The following is an 8,697-nucleotide window of genomic DNA, read 5'->3' as shown; positions in this document are numbered from 1 at the left end:
GACCCCTTTGTGTGTTCCCCATAGGACCTTGCCCTCAACTTGGATCAACAATGGTAGAGAATGTTCCATCCTCCAAAGGAGGATGGACAGCATACTCTATGCTTCACCTGAGGAAGATGGGTCCTGAAATTGGGGCAGCTTGGAATGTTCCTACTCATGACCACAGAATGTGAGCTCAGATCTATAGGGATGCAGAGGTCACATAGGCTCCTAAGCTGCATATGGGCCCCAGACCAAATCAAATCAATGGGGTTTACAGTTAACAATATATATATATATATATATATATATATATATATATATATATATATATATATATATATCCCTCCCTCGTACTAGAGAGCTTCTCTCTTCCCTGTAACCATGTTCTGTGCATTTTTTCCTAAAATATGCCTTGTAGCCAGTTTTAAATTCTTCTGAAGCCCCACCCTAGTAGGAAAAGATAGAAGTAGGCTAGAGTATGGATCAACCTGCCAACACTCATGTCCAGTGGATAAGCAATTACAGAAGTCAGAACTCCCACCTTCTGCAACCACAAAATAATTTTGATCCATATTCTCACTAGGGGAAAAATAATAGGGGGAAGATGACTGGGGGGCTCTGAACTCCAACCCCACGAGAAAAGGAGGGAAATGGGAGGTATATTTGGAGGGAGTGGGGATTCAGAACTCTGATGGTAGGAATGGTGCAAAGCTGTACCCCTATTATCTTATAGTTTTTAAAAATAAATATTAAATTATTAATAAAATAAATTCCTCTGACTATTTGCAGGTAAAAGAGGTAGGGTAAGGGAATGAAGTGGAGCTATCTATGTTAATACCTCCCTGTTGTTGTATCTGGCAAAAGAGCTTTAGCATGCTTACTGCTTCTATGGAATAGTTCGTTCACATATGAGTGTGAAAGACAGTAACTTTGCTTGATCAAATATTACTATCAGGTCATATTTTCCCTCTAGGGCCCTGTAAGTTATCCCTGTTCTTTTAGGAACATGGTTTCATTCAAAGATTTACAACTTTGGAGAAAATACCACAGATTATGAGTAGAGTGAAGCCACATATGCAGCTTTATGATGAAACATTGACAGAGGGTAAAATCATTTTCAGTTATAATTTTAAAGTTAAATAAATTCTCTTTCCCATCAATAAAATGTGTCTCCTATGTGTCTGTGCCAATGCACAGTAAGTATACCTGTGGTCTGCTGAATCAGAAAATCAAAGTAAAAGTCATGGGTCCCCTTGCTTCTTTAGCTCCTGAATTCTTCTCTTTCTATTCACTCCCACCTTCCCCTTAGGCACCTCCACTAACTAAGAACTGAGTGTATGCTGCTTGCTCAGATTTCTCAACTGCTAGATGAGCATCTGGATGACACAGCTTTATTCTTGTGTCATTATTACCTCTGAAACACGCTCCAGCTTTCGAAAAGTACAGCAAGAGAAAAAATCAAAGCTATTTTGCCATTATTAAGCTGTCAGTGCTGCTCTACAGAAAACAAGAAAAGCATACAAACACATGAATATGTTCAAGCAATTTTGGAAATAGGTTTTCTTTTTCTTTTAATGTAGGGAAAGCATGAGGATATCTTAATATTTTCTGCTCTCACACCCCACTTTACTTTGCCTACTAGCTAATTACTAATATACATAGCTAGCTGTTCTTTTCTCTCTTCTTTGTTCCAGTAAATGTTTTAAATGGAGGAACAGAAAATACAATTTGTTAATGCAAAGTGAAATCTTCCCAGAATTCAAGTGGATATGGAGTGGGAATATGGTATAAGGATAAAGAATTGCTTGTCTGTAAAGTGTAGGGCACAGTTCCACATAGAACAAAGTCCCTTTCCTCTCTAGATTTTTTTTCTTTTCTTTTTTCTCTTTTCTATTATTCCTGATAGTACAGAGAAAAATTGAGAAAGGAGAGGAGGTAGAGAGGAGAAAGATTGACACCTGCAGCCCTGCTTCACCATTCATGAAGCTTCCCCTCTGCATGTGGGAAGCAGGGGCTCGAACCCAGGAACTGGCACATGATAATATGTGCACTTAAATAGGTGCGCCACTGCCCTGGTTATTTCAAAAGTCTAGTGTTATAATGAATAAATATTACTTAGAGGAAAGACATGAGAATGAAGAGTTTGGAGCCACCTCAAAAGATGAATTCCTGCAGCTATTAAGAACAATGAACCCATCTTCTCTGACCCATCTTGGATGGAGCTAGAAGGAATTATGTTAAGTAAGTTAAGTCAGAAAGATAAAGACGAGTATGTGATGATCCCACTCATAAACAGAAGTTGAGAAAGAAGAACAGAAAGAGAAACTCAAAGCAAAATCTGACTGAGTTTGGAGTAGGGCACCAAAGTGAAAATCGTGGACGGTGAGGGTAGATGTTCAGCTTCACTGGGGCGGGGGGGGGGGGGGGACCCACAGACCTTTGGTGATGGGAATGGTGTTAATATACATGCCTATTAACTTATAGTCTCACAAATCACTATTCAATCTATATGAGGGTAAAAATCAATGGAATGTTTCAAACTTTATGCTGCATAGACCATAGCTCTGCATATCTGTTCCTTCAATCTAACCACTGAAGACTTCAAATTGGTAATCAGATTGAACTTTAACAGTGGACTCAAATTGTTAATACCTTTCTAATAATGACTTGTTCTTTGAAATACTAAATCTCTTAAAAGATTATACCAGGGAGAACAGAAGCAACTGGTAGCATTCCTTTATAAGATACAGGAATAAGTAAATAGCATAAGAGGACATAAATTATGGTGAGGTCTTGTATGCTACAGCAAATCCTAACAATGAGATTTTCAAAGTTAACCCAGTTGCCGAATGATTTGGTTATAGCTATAACTATATATTGCCTTCTTAAACCCTAAGACAGCAGGAACCTTCCCCTTTCTCTATAAAGCCCATATTTATCCCACCTGAAACTTCTAGGGTGAGGCTCACTTTCCTGCATGCTTCTCCCAATTCATACCAACTGATAATGTCCCAACGAAATCAATGCAACCAGTACCACCTCAGCATGTTTCACTTCAGACTGCATCCAGAGATGTCAGTCATGGAATGTTAGCCCTTCAGCTTCATTACTCTGCCACCAGGTTCCAGATGCTAACATGATACCAACCGGACTTCCCAGGGCAGATGACCCCACCAATATGTCCTCGAGCCCCACTTCCCCAGAACTCTGAAAGAGAGAAACAGCCTGGGAGTATGGATCAACCTGTCAACGCCCATGTTCAGTGGAGAAGCAATTACAGAAGCCAGACCTTCCACATTCTACACCCCATAATGACCATTGCTCCATGCTCCCAGAGGGATAAAGAATAAGAAAGCTATCAGGGGAGTGGATGGGATATGGAGTTCTGGTGGTGGGAATTGTGTGGTTTATCCTATGGTTTTGTCAGTGTTTCCATTTTATAAATAAAAAATTTTTAAAAAGAGAGATGGATTCCATGTTCTCTCACATACAGAAGTACAATGGTGACCAAGGGGGATTAAGCAGGAAAGTAGTTAGGTCTTAGCTATTTATTGGGTGAGAAGAGGCACTAGAAGATGAGAAGATGAGACCTCACTGTGGATAAAACAAAGGAAATGAATCTGGTTTCTATTCAGAGTATATAAATCTTTCACTAGGGAATTCTTTTTTTTTTTTTTTTTTTTTTGCCTCCAGGATTATCAATGGGGCTCAGTGCCAGCACTACAAATCCACTGCTCCTGGAGGTTATTTTTCCTATTTTGTTGCCCTTGTTGTGGTTGTTATTGCTGTTATAGCTGTTGTTGTTAGACAGGACAGAGAAAAATCAAGAGGAAATCTACAAGATGCTAGTGTCTGGGGCTCATCATCAGAGTTACTGATTTAAGCATCACAAGATGCACCTCGGCACTAGTCTTTGTCAGTTCTTCCCAGGTGATTCTCATGTCATGTGCATCCAGGGTGGGAACCCACCACTGAATAGGAGGTTAGGACTAGAGAGTGCCACACTTGAGCTATAAAGGGGTTGAATAGCACCAGGTATGTGAGGGAAACTGCCATGGGGGAGCAGCCAGTACCTGATGGAGAAAAGCATCTACATTACAAAAGCATTAGGTATTCTTATAAGAAGGACTAAATTCACCAATGCAAGGAAGAAACTGGAAGAATGTGAAAGGAAAGCTCTATTTCCACAAATCTGAAGTAATGGAAAGGGGAGGTTTTGTAGCACCAGCTGAAGTGTTTCTACAGGGCTAAAGAGAAAAATGCATGGTCTGGTTTCTGTAATTGCTTCCCTGCTGAACATGGGCAGGAACTGTTCCTAGCTGTGACCACAGAATGTGAGCTCAGACCTACAGGGATGCAGAGGTTACACAGGCTCTTGTGCTGAATATGGGCCCCAGATCAAATGGATGGGGGATACCGTTAACAACATTCATATACTTTTCCCATATTTGGTAGCTACTCTCTTCTCTGATTCAGCTTTCTAGTTCTTTTTACAATTATTATTTTATTATTGTTATTCTACCAGAGTACTGCTCCACTCTGGCTTATGGTAGTGTCAGGGATTGACCCTGGGACCTCAGAGCCTCAGGCATGAAAGTCACTTATATTACAATTGTAATGTCTTCCCCAGATATTTCAAAGGTGCTCCTGGAGTGGTGGAAGATAATGTGCATGAAGACCCTGGTTCACATTCCTGACCACCACATGGAAGGACCATACGCAAAGCTTCACAAGCCATGAAATTAAAATAGAGCAATGGTGTCTCCCTCTCCCTCTCCCTCTCCCTCTCCCTCTCCCTCTCCCTCTCCCTCTCCCTCTCCCTCTCCCTCTCCCTCTCCCTCTCCCTCTCCCTATCCCCGTACCTCCCTCTCTCTCCCTCCTCAATTTCAGTCTCTCACCCTCTTTCTAGAAAAAAAATAATAAAAATGTCCTCCATAAGTGGTAACCTGGCAATAAATAAATAAAAATGTTCCTGATCACAACTTCACAGATAAGCCTTTGACTTTGACTTGTGTCGTGAGTTATGAAAGAAGCTGTGGGAAGAGTTGAGAAGCACCAGGGGTATTATGCTGCAGGACAGGCAGGTGTGAGGACACCCAAATTATTGATGCCTGATTACTCATCACTTCCCCCTGTCTCCACAGCTAAAAATAATTGTATACTGTGTACTTGGTTTCCACCCTCCACTAACCCCAAGTATAAAATAATCAAGATAAGGGATAAGGAATTAGGGAGAAATGGCTAAAAATGCAACCGGCTGTTGAAAGAGTTTTGTGTTGGACAAGTTTCGGAACTGTGACTTAGATAAGAGGAAAGGATGCAGCTAAATGTTGCTGTGGATTTATGAAAGGAAATATATATATATATATATTCTAAAAATTCCTAATAGAGGATGCAGTCACTTTTTAAGTACTTTCATTGCTACTTGAATTCATCACCACTATGACTGGTTCAGATGTGTTCACAGAAATATGTATTTAGTTTTGGGGGCTGAAGTGCAGCCCCCAGGGGCCCCCAGCTTTCTTTGTAAATAAGAAGCAAAATCCTTGAGCTAACACTCCACCTTTCCAGCCTTTATAGACATTTTTTATGACTGAGCTGCCATGAGTTACCATCAAAATTTCACTAGTTGATATATATATATATATATATATATATATATATATATATATATATAAACTAGTGATGATATATATATATCATCATGAGAGAACAACAAAGCAAAACATGCTCTTTTCACTCTACTGCAGATGGAACTTCAAATCTAGAATATGTTGTAGATAGCCCTAGGAGAGAAACAAGAATACTTTCTTCCAGGTCATTAGTAACATTACCTTGTATGATTATTCTGACCTTTCCAGAAGAGAACTGCCTTTTTCATTTGCATCAAAATGACAAGAGATGGCTACTAGAAAAACTCAGAACCTTTCTCAAAAACTGAAAGAGATGCTTTGAAAACACCAGTTGGGTAACAGCTCTGTGGCTCATTTGTTTTTGCTGTTATCCACAGAAATTATCTCTTATGTGGTTTTTATAAGATAGAAAATACTCACCTTATTTTTAAGATCATTTCACCGCCCCCCACCCCCCGTAACAATTTAGAAGCTTAGCATGCAGCTGGTTGCTTTATAGGTAACTTTGTCTTTATTTGATGGAGTTGTGGATGCCTCCTTATACTCAGTCTCTATGTGAGTAGTGTGCAGCCTGGTTATTATGTGAGCTTTAGTTTTTTAAACACCAAACCCAGCATTTAGCCAGTAGGTTTCTTTATTACCATCTAAGGAGTCCTGGCAAGACTAGGGCCATTTTTCCCTCTGATAGACCTTTAAATTATTCTTCATGCTTTTGTCACGTAATTAAAATTAGATTACTTCAACTCCCTGCTGGCTGGCCTGAGTGGGGGCCCTTGTAAAGACTCCAGCTGGCCCAGGGGCCGTTGAAAAGAGGAATATGGTCCAAACACATTCAGCCGCTGTATCTTCCCCACCCCCAGTCTGGAAGCCATTGTGTTCCTTGCCAGTTAGACAAGATTTACCCGGACTTTATCAATGGCTGCTTATTTTCTAAGGGCTAGATTTTCCATTCAAAAGAATTGGAGTCAGAGATTGGTATGTTTGCTACAAAGGAACTGAAGCTATTCTAGTTTCCAACTTTCCAATACCCAAAGAGGTCATTCAACTTTTAGTGGTTCTCTGGATGGGCCAGCTGAAATGAATCATACCAGAAAGATCAAGCAGCTGGGCATATATATTTTCATGTGTCTTTGTTAGCAAATACTTATTTGGTTTCTTAGAGAAGGCTGAATTCAAAAGCATGTCTCTGTTTGTGGATTTTTCTGCCTTAAACCTCCTACCCCTCTGCCACTGGGACACTCCTTGGCTGTGTTTCCCAGGGCAACCTCAATTGGTTTTCCAAAATGAGCAGCTGAAGCTCATATCATTGTAGTAGCACAAAAACAATTCTTCACAAAAGTACTGCTGGATTTTTGAATTTTTCCTCTCCTCTCTCCTTCTCTACTTCCCTAAAAACTGTACATCACAGTGGTAGCACACCAGACTTGCATTCCTGAGGGCCCAGAGGTCCCCTGTTCAATTCCAGCACCACCACCTGCCAAGTTGAACATTCTATGCTCTTTTTCTCTCTCAAATATTTTAAATATCTACATACAGATCTGGGACAGTTGTTAGCACACCCAGAAGAGCATACAGTTTGGCAGGCGCAAGAATCCAGTTTCAGGCTCTCAATAATCACATGGGAACACCATGCAAAGAGGAAACTTTTGGAGTGGTGGATCAGTGCTGTGGTTTCTCTTTTCATTCTGTTTCTCAAACATTGATTTTTTTTTCTTTTTCTTTTAACAAATATTTTGTTTATTTTAATGAAGCTGGTACAGACACTGTCCATTTAAAAGCCATAGCCCAGGCCAAAAAGTACAAATAAAACCAAAAAGAGCAGTGTTCTGTTGTATACACTTCTGCATGAATAACTTTAACGGCTAATGAAAATTAGAGCTTTTCTGGGATCTTCTGAAAGATTTTCCTTTACTCTTCAAATGCTTTCTTCAGTGAAGCCGTCTCTGGAGTTAGTACTCTCACATCTGTCATTTCATATCCAACCTGATATTCTGCTTCTTTTGGTCCAGACCCTCAGATTTTAAAAGTAGCTTCAAATTAAGGAAAAACTTTTTCCACAGTTCAGTTCTCTGAAAAACTTCCATCTCCAACTGAAAGTCATAGTCCAGGAGTGAAGCAATCACACACTAGATTTTCAGGGCCAACTGGAAAGTCATTGTGAATACTTGGATTGGTCAATCTTATTTATCACAAATCTGAAAATGCACAGTCCTAGAAAAGGTGGCCTCTCTGTAGACACATGTTAATTTTTTAAAAAGAAGAGGGCAATATGAAGGGGCTGAGGTTTGATCACCAAAAGTCATCACAATGAAAATAATGGGCACTAGAATTCAAATTATCCGGTGTTTTAAAGAGGTGGGGTGCCAGTTCTCAGTTCTGTTTTGAACATCACATTACAAAAGAACTATTTTCAAGAATAAAAAAGGATTGAGGGAGAAGAAAAAAATAATAATAAGCTGGGAAATGTTATGCATGTACAAACTATTGAATTTACTGTCGAATGTAAAGCATTAATTCCCCAATAAAGAAATTAAAATATATAATCATAAAAAGAATATCTAAGCCATTGAATGACCCCATTTGTTCCTGATAAACTTCAATCACATCTTCTTCCTCTATTCCCAGTTCTTTTGGAGAGTGATTATCAGCAATTCTCTGACCTTCAAAGAGAAACCTGAGTGAATTCACTGGAACTCCATGTCTTTGACAGTATTATTCTTTGAGTTTCTTGAGATGTGTAGTCATTTTCACTTTAAAGTGAATCTCACTGCTATCCTATCCAATTACTATGAGTTTAAAATATTCTCCTTCCTTCTTATCCCCCAAGTCCTCAGTTGAAGATTTTGCCTCCTCATCAGACATAGTGATGGGCAGCTTCACAACGGGTCTCCGCACAGTAGTGGCCTCGCTCTGGTGTTTACAAATCTGTTTCTCCCTTCCCCAAAGCATAGCACCACAACATACATTGATTTCTTTCAAAAAGAGGAGTCCACCAGGAGCAGTGGAATCTTGCAGGCACAAAACCTCAGAGAAAACTCTGGTGACAAGCCATGTAGATACAAAGACCTAGAAAAAAAATCCT

General features: G+C 39.7%; 1 pseudogene; it reads right to left on the bottom strand.

Moving 5' to 3' along the window:
• Positions 1 to 7,387: 7,387 nt before the first annotated feature.
• On the bottom strand, positions 7,388 to 8,481 carry LOC103128464 (small ubiquitin-related modifier 1-like; annotated as a pseudogene).
• Positions 8,482 to 8,697: the final 216 nt, after the last annotated feature.

The sequence above is a fragment of the Erinaceus europaeus genome, chromosome 4 (genome assembly GCF_950295315.1).
Source record: "Erinaceus europaeus chromosome 4, mEriEur2.1, whole genome shotgun sequence".
Lineage (NCBI taxonomy): Eukaryota > Metazoa > Chordata > Mammalia > Eulipotyphla > Erinaceidae > Erinaceus > Erinaceus europaeus.
Note: the sequence above shows the minus strand (reverse complement) of the source record. Positions and strands in the feature narration are given on the sequence as shown.